General features: G+C 45.4%; 1 pseudogene; it reads right to left on the bottom strand.

The window, feature by feature from the left end:
- Positions 1–19,610: 19,610 nt before the first annotated feature.
- On the bottom strand, positions 19,611–19,745 carry LOC114621837 (annotated as a pseudogene).
- Between the last annotated feature and the right edge of the window lie 2,233 nt (positions 19,746–21,978).

Here is a 21,978-nt window from a genome sequence, read left to right as displayed (position 1 = left end):
CCCTGATGTTTCCCTGACCCACAAAACCTCTCCAACTGATCTGTCTCCCTGTCTGCAAAATCAAAGCAGGCCCGAGTACTCCAAATTGAGGCCGAGTATGGTCTTAGGAGCCCAGACTCCAAGTGTGTGTTCTAACCCGGATGTTGACCACGTGGGTGTGACTAGAGTCAGCGACTTCAGCACTTCAGTGGGACCCAGCTAAGGCCAGGGTGACAGGACGTCGTAGGTCAGGATGTAGGAGCAAGTAGAAGGCTGTAATACCATGGAAAGGCCTCTCTCGATATGAAGTCAGAAGTCCTGCTCCAGGACAGGCTGCTCCATCTGAGGAGGGCTGTGTGCTACCACATAACACCACACAGCAGGATCCCACATTACCGGAGTGAGGAGCACTACTCACGAAAGAGGCCTTGGTGTAGGACGAGTCGTACAGTAGCCTTTAGGAGATGTCCAGAGCATAAAGGATTTACCTCTGTGTATGCATGCATTCATGTCTTTCTTGAGAGACAAGCTTTGGTCTCTTGGAAATGAGCTGGGTCTGTGGGACTGGATAAGCTACTGTACACTGGGCCACACTGTGCAGAGCAGGACACCGTCCTCTTCACATTGCATTGTCATTATGTTTGCTTTGTCCCCACTCTCTGCCCACACCAAAGGTGATGCCAGGCTCTTCATAGTTCTGTCCCCAGGGCCCGACATCCAACCCGAGTTACAACAATACATCATAGGGGCTGTCTTTATGTAAACGAGTTAGTAGACAGTAGGCTTGAAGTATACCTGGACAGTAACATCCCTGCCTGGGACCTGATTTCTACTCCCACAGCTGTGGGTCCCATTGGAAGGCCTGCCCAGCTTTCATTCACACTCCAGATGTGGGTAGATCATGGTGCAGGCCTGCAGGGGTCTGTGAGGATGACCAGCAGTTAGATCAGGGCCTGAGGAATGGCTGTGGGAAGGTCTGCCTCCAGCTGCGTCTCCTTGGCCACTTGCAGCCTAGATCTTGGCAGTCACCAGCCGTAGCCCATAAGGAAACCACACGTGTGGAGCAGACACTCCTCCTCCTAAGACCTCCAGACCTCAAAAGCAAGTTTCCATGAGGTCTAGGACAGAGCCTCACAAAAGCTCCTTTTCAAGTAACAGCTTTTCTTCCCCAAGTGCATCCAAGAACAGGTTCCTGAGGTCACATAGCCCCCAACTCCAGTGGGGCCATCTCTAAGAGCTCTCTCTCCTCAGTTCCTAATCAGAGATGCTCACAGAGAGAACCCCAGGGAACCCTGGGGGGAATTCCAAACCCACAGGACAGCCTGCCATCTGAACCTGACTCTTCTAGCAGTTGCTTAGGAATGTTGGGGCAGGGGTGGCTGTAGGGATAGGGGTGGGGCTCATGATAAAACCCCTATATTTGCTTGAGTTTCTTTCCCTAACACTATCTATCATCCTGGCCAACCCCCAGGATTCAGAAATGGGCCTGGTTGTGTAAGATGGAAGCAGGCAGATCACAGTATGAGAGCATTTGGCCACGAGTATAAGATCGATATGTAAAATGCCTGGCCAGCCCAAGTTCATCTCGTCTTCTAGGTCGCAGTTTCATCAGGCCAAGCTGCTTTTGTGAAGGGAAGACAGGAGCAGCTCAGTCACCAGCAGGGCTCTGGGCACCATGTGGCCCTGGGAAAACACTGTGCTCTGGGCTTGAATCTCTCACCTACATTCTGCATACTTTTCCTGTGTGCAAGTGAGAGCAAGAACCTCAGCCAAAGCAATCTTTGTGCCAGAGTCAGATAACTCCTGATGACAGAAACTAAGGGAATTCCTGCTAATCCATTCTCTAGAAAGGGCAGTGCCAGAACATTCCAGGCACCCTTCAGGTCCTCAGCTGCTCTCCACGAATGGAATTGTTTGCCTGAGATAGAAGGGGAAATGAGCCATAGGTTGGCCCAGCTGTCTGTGCAAGCTAAGTTTGCTGAACACGTCAACGTTTCCACAATGCTCTTGATCTAGCAGGCCAGCTCACAGCTCCCTTAGTGGGCAGCTGCCTCCTAAGCCATGACCGGAGGGACAAGGTACAGATAGTACTCAGAAGATTTGGGAAGCCCAGCCTACTTTCCAAGGAACTCGGCAAGACACCGAGTAGAGTAAAGAGAGGCTGCAACGGTGTCTGCCCAACCTCTCAGGGTTGCATGAGGCCTCTTGAAACCAGGAGGCAGAATGTGTGAGTTGGTGGCTAGTAGGCCACCATTTCTCAACTTTAACCCTTTCTCTCCACTGTGTTCTCGGGCTGGGACACAGGTACACACCAGCTTCCTTGCTAGCTGGCCCCTGTTAAATGCTGGCAGTCCCAGGAAGCAGAAGTATGATGGGAACAAAGCTCCCGGGATGCCAAACTCCCTCACACTCCCTGCCACTCGAATAGAGAACAGAGAGAACCAGAGAGAACCGGAAGGCAGCTCACGGGGAGGAGTGCTGAGAACAGCAGCTCCAGAGCTGCCCTTGGTTCTCTAACCCAAATGCTCTGGCTTCTTATGTCTGCCTAAATGAGCATCCTGGCCTAGAGGCTCTGTGTGCAGGTGAGGACTGCAGCTCCAGAGCAGATGACATCAGTCATGGGGACTGCAGCTCCAGGGCAGGCGTCAGCCATGGGGACTGCAGCTCCAGGGCAGACGTCAGTCATTGGGGTCTAAAGCTTTGGAGCTGAATCTCTTGATTTTCATAAAACATGAGTTATATCTAGTCCCAGTTTCATTCCATCTCTTAAATGATTTTAGGGTTACCTTTTCAGTAGGGGGGAGTCATAGTAAAGAGTGGAATCTACCTTCGAGTGGAGGCAGGCCATTGTCTCTTGCAGTAAAAGTTAATCCAGTCGGGCAGGTCAGTCACCTAGCCAGTGTACCACCACCCAGGGAGATGGGTCCATTTAAACCATGTTAAAGAGATGGTAGGAAGAACTATTCCTTTAAAAAGATAATATACTTCTCTTTCCCAGAATCCCCTCTGCCCCCGCAGTCTCTACAAGCTGCCGCACACGGTTCTGTTGGGTCTGCCCACCTTTCTGCCCCATTCCTATTTTTATTTTCCATCTCTGTTTTTCAGATGCCAGCCAGAGCCCACGTGTGTTTTATTTTTGGTACTTTTAGTTTCTCTAAAGTTCCCCTCCACATCACGGACCTTCTTGTCTGCCATGTGCCAGGTCTCCATGCCAGTTAACTGAAATTTAGGAGTTTTTCCCCTTCTTTTCTTCATTTTCCTCCTCCAGGTAGCTGCCAAGGCTTAACACATGCCTGGCCTGAGATTTTGCTTTTGAACTGACCCAGTTTTCCTTAGGCTTCCATGAAGAGTCCATGTTTAAAATTCTTTTAGTCATGGGACTAAGAACTTCACGAGGGGACCCCGTTCCCTGGTAATAGAACCAACCTTTGAAATACTCCATATAGTTTTTCCAGTGATTTAAGTCTTTGTGTTCCCTCCAGTGACAACAGATACAGAATTTTACTTCTAGAAGGAAAAGTCAAGGCTTCACATTAGCAACAGAAATGTCAGAGGAAGTGAGAGGAAGGGGAGGCCTTGTTCCTTGTCTCCAGAACTAATGGGCCTGGACTGAACGTGACTTCTGTCTGTGGCTTCTGGAGCTTACCTATCCCCTAGCCTAGCTGGGGACAGCTGAAGGGAAGGAAAGTTACACAGAGGGTAGTTGAGTTGCCAGGATGGACAGGCTTGTAGACAACAGTGAATGTGTGAATTGCTGAGAAGAAAAGTCCCCAGGAGTGGCCTACCACTTAGCAATCTGTGTGGCAACTGTCATTCCCCACACCCGCTTCAGTGAAATCATGACCCCATCTGGAGTAAGGAAAAGAAAGTCTGTAGTGTTTAATGATTTTGTTCCCATGACACTAAATGAGCAAGCATCTTTAACTCTGCCTGGAGGAAAACACAAACACTCTAGCTATGATACTTAAATATAAACTCCCTCTGATTCACCTCTGCGTCCCTCCCCTCAGACCCTGTGATCTCACCAGCACTGACAGGACAGGCTCTCAATCATTAGCCCGTTGATATTGTGCTCTGGGACGTGTTAGTTGTGCCACCCACCACATGAACTTTGCGTCTGTATTCCATCTAAGGCTCAACTCCTGCTAGCCAAATCCCACAGATGGCAGTTTAGGGACAGAGAACAGAACATGCAGCTTAGATTTTTTTTTCCTCATGCAAGAAATTGGTAGAAACAGACCAAACACAGTAGCTCCCAGGAACATTCCTTATCTTACAGTGTTTAACATGTAATTTAGAAACAAACTCTTTCTGTCCCTTACACTCTCCTTTTAAGGACTGATGTAGTAGAATACCACAGACTAGGTGGCTTAACACCAAAAATTTATGTTTTATATTTCCAGAGCTTGGAAGTCCACGTTCAGGTTGTCAGCACCTTGATGTCCCTCTCATCTTGAGGGACACAGCTCTCCTAGTGTATTTGTGGGGTTTTCCTTCATCCGTGTCCATATCCTTGTTTAATAGGAATGCCAGCTACATGAAATGAGAAACTACCCCTAAAGATCCCATGTTACCATAGCAACCCCTGAACGTTGTTATCTCCAAATATGGTCACATTCTGAGTTATCTGAGTTTTAAACATCAGGACATGGAGGAGCCCACGTCTTAGAAATTTAGCAGGGGACGGCCATGATGTCTGATGGCTAGCACACCACGTGGGCTTCATGAGTATTGGGCTTTGGACTGAACATTCAACTTGAATTTAATCTCTAAGCCCAACCCCATATGATGGTCACCGTCACCTTCATGTCCTATGAGCTAGTGACAAAGGCTCTGGGGGTTAAGTGACTTGCTTAAGGTCACACAACTATAGAGTAGAAGGTTGGAAATACAAACCATGACACAATATGAATTCAAGTCTGTCCAACTCAAAAGAGATCCAGGTTGGAAAATTCCGGTAACCATGTCCCTTCCTAGCAAATGACACTGTAACTCTCAGCACATGGACAGAGAAGAACAAGGAAAATATCTCTGGAGAAGAAACACTGTCGTAGCTACTCAGGTTCCAAAGGAAGACCATGAAATGTGTCGTTCCTTGGATAGGCCTATTTTTACAATTATAAAGCAATCTTCTGATTAGGCTAAAGGAAAAGAAAAGCAATGAATAATTAAACTTTGTTACCGATGTTCTTGGCACTGTGTTAGGGAGCCAACAATGACTCTCCATTTTGGAGAAAACCCCAGCTCTCAAGAACACATTTTGTACTATGAAATTTGAGCTTTACACAAAGACAAGAACATGAGTTAAATCGAGTAGGTAAGAAACATCTACTTTGATCCTTCTCTGTCTTGAATATACAGTCACATCATTGTGTTTGTTTGTTTGTTTGTTTGTTTTTACTGATAGACTGGACCTATCACTAGAGTGTTTGGCCTATTCACTTCATTTTCTGTACATATTTCCTAATCCCTGATTACTCAAAACAGTATCCATTGCCCCCTCTCTCTGCACACTCCTCCTGTGCTAGGAATCAAACTCAGGCCTTGCACATGCCAGACAAGTGTCCCACCACTGAGCTATATAGCCATCCTTTGAGCATTTCTTGAGGCAGGATCTAGTTTGTAGCCTAGGCTGGCATGGAACTCTTGGTTTTCTTGCTTCTGCCCCTCGAGGAAGGTGTTGTAGGCAAGCAACATGCAACACTGCGGTCAGCACCTTTAGTATCTACCTGTTCTTTCTTCTAGGTTACTCAACTTACCTCTGCCAGGCAATCCCAACAGGAAGCAGAGTCAGCAGGCACAGTTTGATATGATTCCTAAGCTAGACATTCTAAAAGTTCCAGATAAACATAAACTCCTGACGTCCCTCACAAAAGTAGAATGGAGTTTGAATTAATTAGTTAATATTAGCTGTAATTCTGCAGTTAGCAGCAATGCAAATGTCACTATTATACAAAGATATATTTCTAGTTTCTCCTATAAACAGTTTTGTCAAAGTCATGATGAAACCTGACCAGCTGCGGATGTTTAATTTGTGTCTTTAAAGAAGCAATATGTGCTAGGCAGTGGTGGCGCATGCCTTTAATCCCAGCACTTGGAAGGCAGAGGCAGGTGGATTTCTGAGTTCAAGGCCAGCCTATTCTACAGAGTGAATTCCAAGACAGCCAGAGCTACACAGAGAAACCCTGTCTCGAAAAACCAGAAGAAGAAGAAGAAGAAGAAGAAGAAGAAGAAGAAGAAGAAGAAGAAATAAAGAAGCAATATGTAAAGAACAATCATCTAGGGTTTTTTGTTTTTTATATTTTTGTACTATTGTTAAAACTTCAAACTGTCATAAATTGATGTTAACCTGGTAAGTTTTAAATTAACCAAAAAGAGTGGCTGACAGACATACAGAAAATACACACCACTTTTAATGCAAGCCTTCCATCTAATCTCAGCATAAATCCACTTAACATCAAGTTTCTAAACCCATAATCCATAGAGTTAACAAAAGCATTTGATACAAGGTTTCGATGACCAAAATCAGTAATGACGACATTGAAACTTAACTGCAATAAATGAAAATCAACAAAGTCCTACAAGGAAAGATAGTTCCTCCATAATAAAATCAATACTGCTTTTTAGAAGCATAAATAATGCAAAGCAGGGCCAGTGTCAACAGCAAATTTCCCACAAAGATATACAGGTCCACAATCATCACCACAAAATAGCATCGTGTACAGCTTCTGCTGGTAGATGAGGTGTTCTCTGCTGAGATGGACTTTCAGGAGTGCCCTGCAGTGTAGTGCATACCCCCTCAGCACCCTCCAGTGCGCAGAAGCCCTTCCTCAATGACACTTCTTCTCCAGACTCTCTCCCAGTCTCAGTTCCCCCTTCTGCATGCTGCAATTCCCACATACACATTGTATTTTCCTCATTTGGGTTGTCCTAGCTCCTTGTGGATAGCACAAGCTTTAGGGAAGTCAGTAGCAGATATTTTGTTAGCTTTTCTATCTATATACCTTAGTGCTATAATAATTTCATACATATTTGCCTAATAAATGAGTAAAGACACATTCACATGCCATGGGGAGCTGTGTGGTGAGGCTCAACCCTTCCACTCTGGTGTTAAAGACTGCGTATGTGTATGTGATTTCTTTCCTTGGTAACAAAATATATTTCTAAACTGCATTGTACATAGCTATTTTACAGAATATAACTTTGTAGTGGGTAATGTAATGCAATGTAATAGTGATTCTTAATTCGACAAAAATAAATTGAAGAGACAAGGGCTCCATGTGTGACATCAAGAGATCTTCTGAAGTTAACTGAGGTGGAAAGACCTATCCCAAATGTTCATGGCACCATTTCCTGGCCTAGAGAGGTGGCTTAGAAGCTGAGCAGACCTGGCTTCAGTTCTCAGCACACACATGGTGGCTCAAAAAAATTCTATAACTCCAGTTCCAGGGGATCTGGAGCCCTCTTCTGACCTCCATGGGAGCCAGTCACACACGTGACAATAAAATTCATGTAAGCACTCATACACATAAAATAAAATACATATTTTTTTAATTTTAAAGAAAGAAAGAAAGCTGAATGCAGCGCTCTCTCTCTCTCTCTCTCTCTCTCTCTCTCTCTCTCTCTCTCTCTCTGCTTTCTGACTGTGGCTGTGGTGACAGCCTCCGGTGGCCCTGATTTCCAGGCCATGATGGACTGAAAGCCAAAGTCAATCCTTTCTCCCTTAAGTTGGGTTTGTCAGGGTATTTAATCACAACAACAGGAAGGAAAACTAATACAAGTGTGGATTAAAGCAAGACACAAACTAAGTTAGATGTTTTCAGTCATCTAGGGTGCTGAACTCTAGTGTCTAAGGAAAGCAAATCAGCAAATGGTCTTTGTAATTTTTAAAGATAATTTGGGGACACACTTGCTGAACTATTTATATTGTATCTTACCATGTGACTCTGACTGTAGGAACAAAAGACAGAGTAAAAAAGGAAGACTTTCATCTGGAAATCTCTCAAAACTGTCCTCTGCAGTGTGGCAGAGAGCCGTGCCCAGGTCCTCTGCAGTGTGGCACAGAGCCATGCCCAGCCGGGCAAACTTGATGGCAGAGACATGACTGCCTCTGGGCAGCGAGGCTCCAGCCCAGGTGGATAGCCCTGCGACTCTAAGATAGCAACGGCTGCCAGTACACTTTGAGTCCGCTCAGAAACTCTTGCATTTCCATCCTTGGAGAGTGCACAGTGCTTTCTTGCTGGGGAATTGTGTGCTTGAAGAAAAAGATAATGAGCTTAGAAGACTGGAGACCACAGGCTAGCTGACCACAGGCTAGCTGACCACAGGCTAGCTGACTCTTGGGTCTTAATGTTCAGAAAACAAGATGCTCATTCTACACTTGAGTCGTTGCTGTTTTTCTTTTGCACCCAGGTGAGGAATAGTGATTGCAGGTGAACACATTTGCATGTGTGCCTCATACAGTACAATTTTGGTCATATGTGTCATCAGCTTCCTGGGTTGTTTCTGTTAAACAAGGGGTATGTTTTCATTGAGCTAACTTACAGGGATGTTCTGTCCAAACACCCTGCATTTAACTAAGGTCTATGCTTGGGATTTGAGACTCTAACCCCATTTCACAGCTGTGGGAAGGAAGGAGAGATGCAAGAAAGTCGTGGTCAGGTATGCCTCATGCCTTTGCTCTGCCAGTGTCCTAAAGGGTACAACTTAGATGTACTCCTTGAGACTGAGGTGTTAAGTTGTCTGCATTCCAAAAACTGTTTTGAATACTTATCCAAGAAGCCAGAAAGTTTATGTACACATACCTCCACACAGATACACACGCACATACAAAATCAAAAATAAAATAAATCTTTAAAAAAAAAGTGTAGCTGGGGAATGATGTCAGCAAAATGGTGGGGTAGCTAACGCCAAAGAAGATAATGTACAGTGTACAAGTACATCTTGGATACACACACACACACACACACACACACACACAGATACACATACACACACACTCATACTCATACACACTCACACACGCACACACATGCACACTCAATACACACATGCATGTGCACACACACACACATGCACATGCAGAGCTGAACATTTTAGAATTCTGGTAGTTTTAGGTTTAAGGCAACCTTGTGAACACTGAATCAAATCAAGACAACTTGAAAATGAGAAAGCCCTATGACACATTTACTTGTCTCTGGTCCACCCCTCCCAGCTTGGCAACAGTCTTGAAGCAGAAACAGCATGTGTTTCTAGGGTAGGACTCTGGTCCTTGGGTCAGCCAATGAATCTGTACGGAATGGTCTGTGTACAGGCAGGACCTGGCTTGAGAAAGAGGATCGTGCTATCAACTGCTCAGCTCTCTGGATACCAGGAGGAAGGCACCTTAGCTCCGCCCAGTGACTCCTCCATGATGTTTAACCTCACCCCAGGCTCACAGCAATGGAGTCAGCCAACCAGGGATGGAAACTTCCAACCTTGTAATCCAAAGTACATTTTTCCTCTTCTAAGTGGCTTTTCTTGAGTATTCTGTCATCTTGATGAGAAATGGCTAACAGCATTCAGTAGAAGCTGAGGGGTTTCCTCGCTGAGTTACTGGCAAGTCCCGAAAGAATTGCTAACGGGAGTCCTTCCAGATAAACAGAAGAGCCCAAGGCAATAGCATGAGTCATTATGAAGAAATACAGATGAACATAAAAAGAAGCTACATCCCACGCTACGGCATCTAAATAATCGACTTAAAGTGGATCTGGGCGGTAACCTCAAGAACTAGCACTATAAATCTGTTAGAGGAAAACATAGCAGAGACTTTTATGACTTGGGTTTGACAGTAGTTCTATGGTTGTGACTCCAAAAACACAAGCAATGTCAACAAAAACGGTTAACGGGATCTTCAAAAGTAAGAACACTTGTGCAACAAAGACCACTCTTAATGAAAAGCAAAGGTGGCTTAAACAATGAGACCAAACATCTACAAACCATATCCGATGAGAAATTGCACGTCTTGCACACACATATGAGCACATACGCAACCTACATAGCTACTCCCGACACTTAATGACAAGAACAAAGATTCTAAAACATGATGGCAGGGTAGTGGGGGTGTATGGGGGAGCCAGCCATGGTGTAATTCCAGAACCTGAGATACTAAACACTCCTGCTTCATTCAGGAGTTTGAAGATAGCCTTAGCTATATCGTGAATTCAAGGTCAATCTGAGCCACAAGAGACCCTGACAAACAAACCAAACCAAATAAATAAAGGAGGGGGAGTGAATTAAATGTTTTTTAAAGAAAATACACAGAGGGCTGGAGAGGTGGTTCAGCAATTAAGAGCACTTGCTGATCTTCCAGGATCCCACACCTGCCTATTCCTCCAGCTTGAGCTGATCTTTCAGCAGGGTAAACACCTACACTCACAGATACACACAAACATACACAGAACTTAAATTCAGATCTTGAAAAGGACACACACAGGAGCTCATACACATATGACCTTCTCATACCATTAGTTAAGTAATGAAATCAAGTTAAGTAAGTGAAAATCAAACCCCCAAGGAGACAGCCCTTCATGTGCATCGGGACAGCTAATAATAGTGTTTGAAGAACAAATAATATGAATTAACAAGAACGTGGTGAAATCAAACCCCCTACCCATTGGCTGATCGAATGGAAGTATATACTGAAGTTATATACAGGTCTTCGCTATACACTTCCATGTATGGGCCAGTTGTTTTCAGCTCTAGGATGCTGTAAATTATGCTGCTGTGAGCACTGGTGTTTAAGTATCTGAGTCTTGATTTCAGCTCTTTGGGGTACATTCCCCCCAGTAGAGTAGTGGGGGAACCATCAAAGTGTTTACAATTTTTACAAATTTTCAATGAATTCTTGGAAGAAATGAAGGTGTAGCTTGGTGGTAGACCGCTTGTCTAGCATGCAGGAGGTCCTGGGTTCAATCCCAAAGCTGCAGGGAATATCAGTATAGCTCAGATGAATGAGGCAGGTGGATGACTCACTTTTCCTGGTGCTGTCCTTGAAAAGCGCTGCCTGGCCAGCATTTACATAAGGTTACTTGTTGACAAAGGCTTTGTTGAGGCCACAGGGAAAACCCAAAGAGGAAAATGAGTCACTTAAGCCACCAACAAAGCAAATGTTCACCCCAAGAGACATTGTCCTTGCCACATTCAATCCCCAGACCCACAGTACACTCTGAGGTCACCTGACAAGTTTCTCCTAATAGATTTGATTTCCCTAGGGGATGCTGTGCTAGGGTCTGACTTTCAGGTCCCTGTGGCTGCTGTGTCCCTTGTTTTCTTGTCTACCTCCAGTAAGAGTTACTTTATAGGCAACTGCACTCAGGTATCACCAACTGTTTACATTGATAGCTCTCTTTGCAGGGAACGCCTCCTGAAAAGAAAGGGAGGTCCCTTTTGTCTCCCTCAAACATACCTAGGTCTAGGCTAGGAAGACCTGAAGGGCTCAGGCTAGCAGAGGTGTTAGGAAATGCCTTTTCAGTTGTAGTGTGTCTCCTTGTAACTCAGGTAGGAACCCCTGGGAACTGGGACTACCTGTGTGACAGAGACAGGTTGTGCTCAGAAACATGTCCTTTTACAGCTACTGTCCTTGATCAAACTTGGGAATGCCAAACTTTTCCTTTAAGACAAATGACCTTCTGGGAAGAGTCTCAGACCATCATGGAAGAACAGTCACTGTGAAGTAGCCTGCCAGGGTCCCAGACTCGCTTGGGCCGGTGTGCATCCTAATGATTAATCTATCACCATGTCAGCTTGTTGTGGGTTGGGTACAGGAGTCAAAACACTAGATACATAAATTTCCTTTTTAAATTAAAAAAAACACCTCTGATGACTTCCATATCTAATTACAAATTGTTTTGAAAAGTTTTCAATGTGCCCCAAATTATATGTAATTAAAACTTACTTTCTCTGCTTTACTATAAGTTACTCCATATAGAACAGAACAGTGGTTCTCCAGGCTATGCACTGCCCTAGGAGTCTCCATTTTACGACCAGTTTTGGACTCCATTTTGAGGGAGAAGGATGAATGACTGTAGCCCCTGAGTACACCCAGAGTGGCAGCATCTGCCAGGACCACTCACCCTGCACAGACTGATAATTTACTGACTCCTGGGATAGAAAGGGAAATATTCTATAGGTTTACTCAAAAGAATTGAGCCTGTGAGGAGCACATGGGTGTGTTAAGATTCTATCAAAAAAGTAGACCCCCAAAACTTAGCAGCCATATCAGAGGGAAAGTGTAACTCCGCCCTCCACCCTCAGCTCCATCTTGGGATGAACACCTATGACTTTGATGTCGTGGATATCAGGCTATCCCCTGATGCCTGAAGTATGCATGGTGAGGACTGAGGACTTCCTGGCTGTTCTTGGCGCGTGGGCTCTGCTCAGTCCCCTGCTGCTGCTGCGGCCCACTCAGTTACCTGCCTATCCACCTATTCATCCATTTGAACCTGGATCGGACTGGCTGTTTCCTGCTCTTGCCGTAACTGACTGTTCATCTAACAGCTGGGCTCTACAGCTTCACTTTCAAACCCAGCTTCAGCTCCAACAGCAGCTCCAGAAGCAGCTCCCTAGATTTCCTGTGCATCACGTTGCATGGAAGTTAATATTAGCAGTTAAGATTGGCACAAGGAATTTGAATTCACCAAGGCAGACAGATTACGTCATTGAAGCCATCAAACAGTGTGAATGAACGTGTTGTTACTCAGTCATTTCTGACACTGTGGAAAGACAGATGTGCTTGCCTAAAGACAGATGTGTTTCTGGCCTAGGAGGGTTCTCACTTCAATAATCCTCACATTAGTGGATCAAGGAAGGCCCGAAAGAAATCCAGTCAAGAAAAGCAAAGATCAAAGAAAAGTTAGGGATATTGTCCAAGCTTACATCTAGGAAATGGACTCTCTCTAGGGAACTAGGACTCCAGCTTCATAAGCAGGTGGATAGTCACCTGCCAGGGAGACACAGAAATTCTGCAACATTTTGTTCCCGGCCCTTGCTGAACTGAGGGTCTTGTGTGGAGGAAAATCCAATTACTGGTGATATCACCACAGGTACCACTACCTGCGGCCTTGGGCAGGGAGGTTTCTTAATCTTTTTACCCCTCACCCCTTTAGGTTTCTCTACGTAGCCTTGGTTGTCCTAGAACCAGCTTGGCCTCAAACTCATAGAGATCCGCTTGCCTCTGCCTCCTGAGTTCTGGGATTAAAGGTGTGTGCCACCACTGCCTGGCTTGTTTCCTTATCTTTACTGTAAGAATTGGGGTCAATCTGAGAGAACATATAGCTAGCCTCAAAAAACTCCTGTTAGGAGCGTATTCTTGGAAATTTTGGTAAGTCACTAGATGGAAATTCCTTCCAGGTCAAACATTTCATCCTGTTCTTCCCTCAGTGTCTGAACAGCAGTTAAACCTGGACCACCATATCAAGTCCACACTAAACTGAGAGACATTCATCCCTACACAATACAGGGACCTGGGAACTCTCCACAAGGCCGTAGAACACATAGGAGACTCCAACAAAGGCAGTGGTTTGATTTTCGTAATTTTTCAATGGTTCTTGGTTGTGTTATTTTGATGATTGCTTCCAAAGGCAAGGTTATGATTTGAGGCTAGGGAGGGGTTGTTTGTTTTAAACACTACACTTAGAGGCACTAGAGAGCTCTTTTTTTCTTGCAGGCATAAACACTTGCTGGGAAGTCCCTGGATCATCTTTGTGAGAAAGTCCTTCGCCAACTAATTCAGCATCTCTTCCAGGAGCTCTTAGCCTCTGTGATCAGCCTACAGAAAGCGTGCTCAGTTTCATATGCTAGTGAGATATGCTGGCTTTGGGTATATCTGTAGTTTGTCTTTCCTCTAAAACCCTTAAAGCTGCAAGTGGGTACGGAAAAGATGATTTCACATCTAACTCCACCCTTAAATGTTGGCTTACCTTTCCTGGCTCGTAGAGTCACCAGTAGAGAAAACTCCAGGCCTTGAAGCTGCAGTTGAGCACACACCGCCCCTACTCCTTCCGCTGCAGTGTACCAGACTCTGACTAATCTTCACTGATCACTGATTCACGGGCTCAGGAGATCTGCACAGTCTGCCACCTCCAGGACCAGTGTTCTCCCAGAGACAAGTCTCTGGCAGTGGCCCCCCGTTACCCGATCTCCTGTCCTGTCTCCCACCTTCTCAGGGCTCAGAAGAGCCACCGCACCAAGAGCATCATTCCCAGACCCTCTCAGCAGGTTTCTGGTGCTAAAAGACAGTAGGGTAGTGTTTTCAGAACAAGGGCCTTGGAATCAGACAGGCCATCATGCAGCGTCTGTGTGCAGGTTCCTTTGAATGTTGGCTTATGACTGACATGCTTTGAATTTCCCCAACCCTTATTTTGTCTCACGTAAGGTGGGGAAGATAATTCCTTAAAAGTATTGTGAGGATCAAATCCCATGGACCACATAATTATACCTAGAATGGGCCTTGCATAAGTCGGCCATTATTATCAGTATCGTTGTCATTAGTGCCTGGAGACTCAGTACCACTCAGGCTTTGGTGACTGCAGCCTCCTTGTGAGCAGCCCCAGATTTGTACACATACAACTCTCCCCAGCACGTTCCTTCCTTGCCTTTGTGACTTGACATTGGTCTTTCCATGTACTTAGAATCCTCTTCTTCTCTCTATACCTTTGCCTGCTTATCCCCTCTTCCTGTATGTCTCAGCTTAAGTCTCATATCCTGGAGACGGCTTTGCTGAACCTACTCCCTCTCAGGCCTGTTTAGATTTCCCCAAATGCTGATAAGTATTGCACGTGTTTGTAACATTGTCCACAATCACAATTAGACTATTAGGAATTATATTATTGTGGTGGTGTGAATGAAATGGTCCCCATCAACTCATATGTTTGATTTTGGTCCCCAGATGGTGGAACTGTTTGGGAAGGATTAGGAGGTGTGGCCTTATTGGAAGTATGTCACTGGAGTGGGGGGCAGTTTTTGAGGTTTTAAAAGACTTGGGAATTCCCAGTGTGCCTTTCTCTGTCTCCTATTTGTAGATCAAGGTGTGAGCTCTCAGTTGTCACATGCCTCTGTTTGACTGTCATGGACTCTAACCCTCTAAAACATAAAGTCCAATGAAACACTTTCTTTTATAAGATGCCTTGGTCATAGTGTTTTGTCACAGCAATAGAAACCCTAACACACGTGTTATGATGTGTTTACAATATGAGGATAAGAATTATATTGACCATGGCCATCTCATTGCCTAGAAAATGGCTTAACAGATAAGAGTTATTGAATGAGGAGGAGAGAGGGAGAGGGAAGGGGAGGGAAGGGGAGGGGAGGGGAGGGGAGGGGAGGGGAGGGGAGGAAGAAAAGGGAAGAAAGGGATTTGGAGGTCTTTACTGACGATCTAAAACAACCCAGTCTACACTTGAGCCACGCTGACTTAGCTCAGAGAAGTGATGTCTGGATCAACTTGCCTACATAGCGTCATACAGCCTCTTTCCCAATCTTGGTGAAACCCAACGTTTCACCAAGCTCTTCCAGGGTCTTTCTTAGATGACCTGCTGCTACCTCAGCACCAACTAGGCATTACTTGAGATCCACTCTGTGAATCCTTGGCCTTTGCTAGAGAAGGGCTCTCAGCAGTACTTCCGAGATGACCTGGGAGCCCACATTTCAGGTCAGCACCAGAACAACACTTTTTACGAATTCCTACCAAATGCCTTGAATCTCATTTAAAGAACACTAATTATTCAGGAAGTTTCTTACTTGCTTGAGGTCTACCTTCCTCAACACATATGTCGTTGACTCTTCCTGCGTTGTGCTAATCACCAGGTGTAGTTGTTTCTGTGGCAAAACTCACACCCAAATCAGAACAGCCTAAATAACAGCCTTGGAAACTCAGCCCAGCACTGAAATTCTGGTCACCTCCCACACCATCTGCCTCCCACCTCCAGGTCTCTGACGTCACAGGAAAGTAGAGAACATGAACTAAAGCCATCCCAGAACTCTCCAAGATCCTATGTGAACCAAAGATATGGCTGTTTACAGTAGCTGGCAGTTCAGCTTGTGGTGGGAAAGCCACATGCCTTCTGGGACGAATGGTCTCTTACCCCAGAAGCCAGGTTGTGTGTGAGGGACAGGAACAAACAGGCCCAGCAAGAGAAGACCAGATTAACTTGCTCCTAGGAAAGCTAACAAAAGAGAAGCTGAAAGAGGAGAGCAATAGCAGAACACCCAGTGTGTCTACAAGTTAAAAGAGCAGAGCAGAGGTGGGGCAGTAACAGTGGCAGTGAGGAGGGACAGGTGGAACGGCCATTGCCGGGGGAGGCACTTGGTGCTGTGTGCCAGTATGTGTGTGACAATACACGCTTACCCCATCAGCCTTGAAAACTTCAGTACAGTCTGCATTGTTATGTTTTGGGATCATTATTTCCGCTGGCTAGTGCGTTCCGGATTTCTCTAGGTAGGTACAGGGTAACCAAAGAGACCCCCAAGGAGGCCTAAATTGAGAACATGTGATGCTTTATGTGTTAGTCTGTCTGTTTGTAAGGGATTGGAAACATTTTGATTTTTCAGAAAAGATGTGTGTGTGTGTGTTGTGTACACATGGGTAAGTTCAAGTACCTGAGGAGGCCAGAAGAAGATGCTGGATCCTCTGGAGTTACCCGTGGTTGGGAGTCAGATGCTTTGGGTTTGCTGGGAACCAAACTAGTTGTTGGGAGGAACAGCAAGCACTGACAACCACAGAACCATCTTGCCAGTCTCATCAGAGACAGTCTTCTTGGCACAAAAACTGAATTAAGGAAAAAAAAAAAACCAAGAAAACTTAAAAGTCACCATGACTACCATTCAGTGATTATTGTGCTTTCTTTTTTATGCTTACTTGTAAAATATAGTGACTTTTAGTGTGACATGGAGCTTTGAGGCCGCTCTCTTTTTTTAAGATAACTTACTTATTTTTATTTTATGTGCATTGGTGTTTTGCCTGCATGTATGTCTGTGTGAGAGTGTCGGATCTTGTAGTTACAGACAGTTGTGAACTGCCATGTGGGTGCTGGGAATTGAATCCAGGTCCTCTGGAAGAACAGTCAGTGCTCTCAACCACTGAACCATCTCTCCAGCCCCAAGATGCCCCCCTTTTATTCTCTCTCTTTATACACACACACACACACACACACACACACACACACACACCTCTTTAACCTTTGTGTTATCTTTTGCTTGTGAAATGTACCTCCACAGATTCATAATTTGAATTTTTGGTCCACACATAGGCCTGCTCTTTGAGGGAAGGTCTGAAAATGTTTGGAGGCTGCAATTATACAGAGAGAAAAGGCTCCTGAGGGTATGACTTGGAGTATCTTGTCTTCAGTCTCTTCCTATCTGAATTCCTTTGCTTCCTGTCCACTGAGACACCAAAGACATCTATCGCATGCTTCTACATCTGTTCACAGGGTTACCTTGGGCTGAACCTTCAGAAACAAAAGCCTTCCTCCTTTAAGTTACTTCTGTCCAATATTTGGTCACAGGATGAGAATAAATTCTACTTTGTATATGCATATTCTTTACCTGCAGATACCCACATATCTATCACCAGCCCACCCTCTTCCTCACTCCAGTCCTTGATGGCTTTAAGCTGAGATCTGAGGAAACATCTGAAGAAGGAGAATCTTGGTCTTTGCTAACTCATGCCACACCTACAGACAGCTGCTGTTGCTTCCCAATGAAAGGAGAGGGGTGAAAATGGATGATCCAGCTGTTCTGAAGAATGTTTTTATGTCTTTTCTTGGGAAGACAGAGGGGTCAGAGGGAGTGTTCTCTCTTGGTGGGAGAGCCCTGGCCAGCGGCACACCCTGTGGGCTACATTCCACATTCACCCTTATAATTTAATTCAAGAAACCAGAGCTCCCAGCCAAGAATAACAGCTTGTGATTTGTAAGTGTCAAACACATCACAAAGCAGCCAGGGTACAGGGACGGATGCAGGGAAGGTATTCCTCCATCTACAATATTGGAAGCCTCTTCTGCTTTAGAATGTATGGTCTTTCTCTGCTTGGGCCTGATGGCCCTGATCCGGAAAGTGAGTCTGGAAGGGCTTCAAGCCTGAACATCCGCCATAGTCACTTTAAAAATAAACTCTGTGACTGTAACCCTGGCTGAGTGTGTGCGTTTGCAGCCTTGGACTGAAGACACTGGTGAAACCAAGATTTGCATTCACCAAAAATAGTCATTTCAGTGTCTGGAAAGACAGCCAAGGTCAAGTTCTCACCCCGTTGCTGTGTTCTTCTCCAGGAGACCAAACAGACTCCTTGGTCCTTGGACTCTTCATTCAACAAAAACCGTATTGAGGACTGTTTACGCAGCAGATTCAACAGGGAACAAAAAAGGCCAGATCCCTGCTCTGGAGGACCTTAGTGAGCCTCATGGCTATTCGAACAAAGGCCCATCCCACCGGAGGATAGGTCGGAACCAACACAGCTGGGACTAGTGACTGAGGTTGGTGGAGCTTGGCGCTAACCCCAGTGATTTGTGTTTCCTCTCTTGAGTGACTTGTGTTTCCTCTCTTGAGTGTATACAGTGAAAGGAGAAAGCTGTCTTCTGAACACTGTCCTCTGATTTCCACATGGTGTGCATACACACACACACACACACCAACTGTTTCTTTGTTTTTAAGAAACAACAGAAGACTTTGGTCTCACGGCTTGAAGATGAGTCTGAAATCTTAGGGTCCACAGGGTTGCACCCTCCAAATGTTCTAGGCAAGCATCTCCCTGGCATTCTTGGTGCTCCTGCCTCCAGTCTTTGCCTCTGTCACCACATGGGCTTCCCCCTGTGTGTCCACATTTTAAATTTCTCTCTTCTGAGGACAGCAGTCATGCTGGTCCACCCATACCCACTGACCTCATCTTAGCTAAGTGCATGGACCAAATCTGTATTCCCTAGGGTCTTTGGAAGGTCCCAGGTGAGTGTGATTTGAGGGAGGGTGTGTTAACCACATAGATGAGAATGGTAAGCTGGTAAACAGGAAACAGATATAGGGCAGGTGTTATGGCGAGTGTAAACATGACTGTTTGCTATGAGTTTTCACCACTATTTTCCTCTCTGGGTCCTCCATCACAGTTGGGGTACACCCATCACAGTTGGGATACATACATCACAGTTGGGGTACACCCATCACAGTTGGGATACACACATCACAGTTGGGATATACACATCACAGTTGGGATACACACATCACAGTTGGGATATACACATCACAGTTGGGGTACACCTATCACAGTTGGGGTACACCCATCACAGTTGGGGTAGACACATCAATGTTGGAATATATTCATGATTACCAGGGTATTCTTTTTTTTTTGCCACTAGGTGTGTTTTATTTTCATCAACCATACAAATAATTTTCTATAATATTCCAGGGCAAACCAGTGAAATTTTGCAGTCTGATTAGTGGGGGGGTCCCCTTCAGAGACCCACGGGCCAGTGGCATCGGCGTGGAATGCCCGGGTTCACAGAGCAGCTTGTGGCTCGCGTCCATCTTGCAGGTGGCTCTTCCTCCACATCACGAGGTGGTCTTGGAGGTGACGGGGTGAGGTGGGGTGGGGAAATCTTCGTAGGCTTTTAGGAGATTTCACTCCTCTTGTCCTGTTCAATGGTCTCTTTGGTCGGCAGAGTGTTCTTCTCCTGAGTCTCAGTTTTCTTCAGCTTGGCCTTATTGAAGCTGGCAATTTCCCCCATGTCCGGCTTGTCGGTCATTTTCTTACAACTCATGGATTCTCGTTCCTAGCTCGCACTCCAGGTGCTCCCACTTGAGTTGCTGCAGCAAGAGACCGGCCAGGGTATTCTTGTCACAGTTGGCCATGAAGCAGGGAAGCTTTACTTCTTCTATAGAGCAACATTTTCCCTAAAAACTAAACGAAATGTTAATTTTTTAAATGTTGGAAATTTGTCAGCAATGAAGAGTGGTACATTTGCACACGATGTTCTAGAAGCATGCCTCCCTGTCTGTTCTCATCCTGTAGCAATGCCCACAGGGTGGATTATCTGAACTGACACATTGTTCTGAGTAGAGTGATAGATGAAGTTAGTTGTGGGTCAGCTGATATAAAGATGAGGATGAGGATTCTGGGTAACCCGAGTGGAACTCCAGTACTCAGAGCAGAGAGAGATGCAGAAGATAGTTGGGGCTGACATCTGAAAGAAGATCCAGGAAAATGCAGCACTGAGGAGGGAGGAAGACATCAGCCAGGCAGCCTTCCTAAGCTGAGAAAGCCCCTGTGGATTTCTCCTCAGAGACCCTGGAGGGGAACACGGGCAACACCTTAGTTTTAGCCCAGTGAGCCCAGGCTGGGCTCCTGGCATACAAACATAATTATGCATTTGTGTTCGGAAGACACTGAGTTTGTGGTAATTTAATGTAATAAGCAATACAAAAACCAACATACTTACATCATGGGTCACCGTGACAATTACAAGGCTTATCTGTAGTAAGTGGATTGTTGCTGTTATTGTTTGTAGAAAGGAACCAAGAGTGATGATCTACTTAACATTAACGCTCACCCCGGCACCCCACCCCAGCACCCCACCCCTGGTGGTTTGTGAGTCTGGGCACGGGGAACAAAATTGCAGCCTTTAGGAATGACCCAAGAGATTCTTGAGTATAGCCACTCCTTTGAAGTCTAGTGATAACTTGTGGTCTCTAGTACCATCCTACCCTCTGGCCCCATGGTCCCTTGGCCTATGCCCTGTGTCAGGCTGTCTTAGCCACTACAAAGGCACACCACAGCCACATTGCTTGATCTGAGGATGCTTTTCTCTGCCAAGTGGGTTCCCTTGTCATTGTGAGTACTTTCAAAACACAACGGTGTGTGTTCCACTATTGCTGATGGGACGGCCACATTCTCAAAGCAGCTGGCAGAGCCTTGACCATGTCAGAAATGGGCCTGTTGTCTATCCCATCCCAACCTTGCCCAGCAGGAAACTTGGGTGTGGCAGAAGTGTGCCTCTTCTCCAGGGCTCCCAGGGGATCCTGAGCACGTTTAGGTTTGATGACCTTTGCCTGCACTGGGCTGGGTACCAAGCGACACATGCAGGTGAATAGGCCCCTCTTGCTGGACTAGAAATATCCTGTCTGTTCTTGACACCCTATGGGGCAGTCACACAGAATGTAATTAAACAAATATCAAGAGAGCCCACTATATAACAGGACTGAGCCCAGAGGCAGGACAGTAGGGATAATACAGGCTGGGGCTTGCCTTCAGGGCCTAGGGCTGGCTCCCTGACAAAGCAGCCCTCACCTCCTATGCCTTGCTCTGTTTCTTGCTAAGGGTGTTATAATTCAGCAAATCTTTCTTTCTCTCTTTCTTTCTTTCTTTCTTTTTTTCTTTCTTTCTTTCTTTCTTTCTCTTTGGAAAATCCTCACACCATATCAAACACATTAAAGGCATCCACACCAATTTTATTTAGTGTTTGACCAACATAAACAAGTAGTAGTTGTTAATGATCTAGCTGTAAAAAAAAAAGACTTTTATGATTCTGCCTTTGAAATAATTTGCTACAAATTCAACTTAAAAGGGCTAGGCTGTCTCCATAATTGGCAAGCAAGCTGGAAAGAAAAGCCTTATTGTTTTTAAGCATTGTGATTTTGTTTATGAAATCCCAATTTATTCATGAAATTAGCATGCCATTTTTTTTTTGTAGGCATTTGATTGAGTCTACTTAAATTCAATTGTGCTGCTTTCTTTCTCTGCTTTGGAGCTCCTCACAAATTTTATAAGGACTTGAAATGTTTCCTTAGACTGGCCAGGTCTAAGAAACGGCAGGCGATGCCAGGGAGGGTAATACAGAAGCTGTCTCAAGGCGGGCCCATGGAAGCCGCCCAGGGAGGCGGGCCCATGGAAGCCGCCCAGGGGACCCTTACCAGCAGTCTCCACACTTTGCTTCCTTCCTGCATTTTCTTACCTCCAGGGACCCAATTTTAATCAAGGAT

Source organism: Grammomys surdaster, unplaced genomic scaffold (assembly GCF_004785775.1).
Source record: "Grammomys surdaster isolate TR1022 unplaced genomic scaffold, NIH_TR_1.0 63, whole genome shotgun sequence".
Classification (NCBI taxonomy): domain Eukaryota; kingdom Metazoa; phylum Chordata; class Mammalia; order Rodentia; family Muridae; genus Grammomys; species Grammomys surdaster.
The sequence above is the reverse complement of the archived record's forward strand: the minus strand, read 5'-3'. Positions and strand labels throughout refer to the sequence as shown.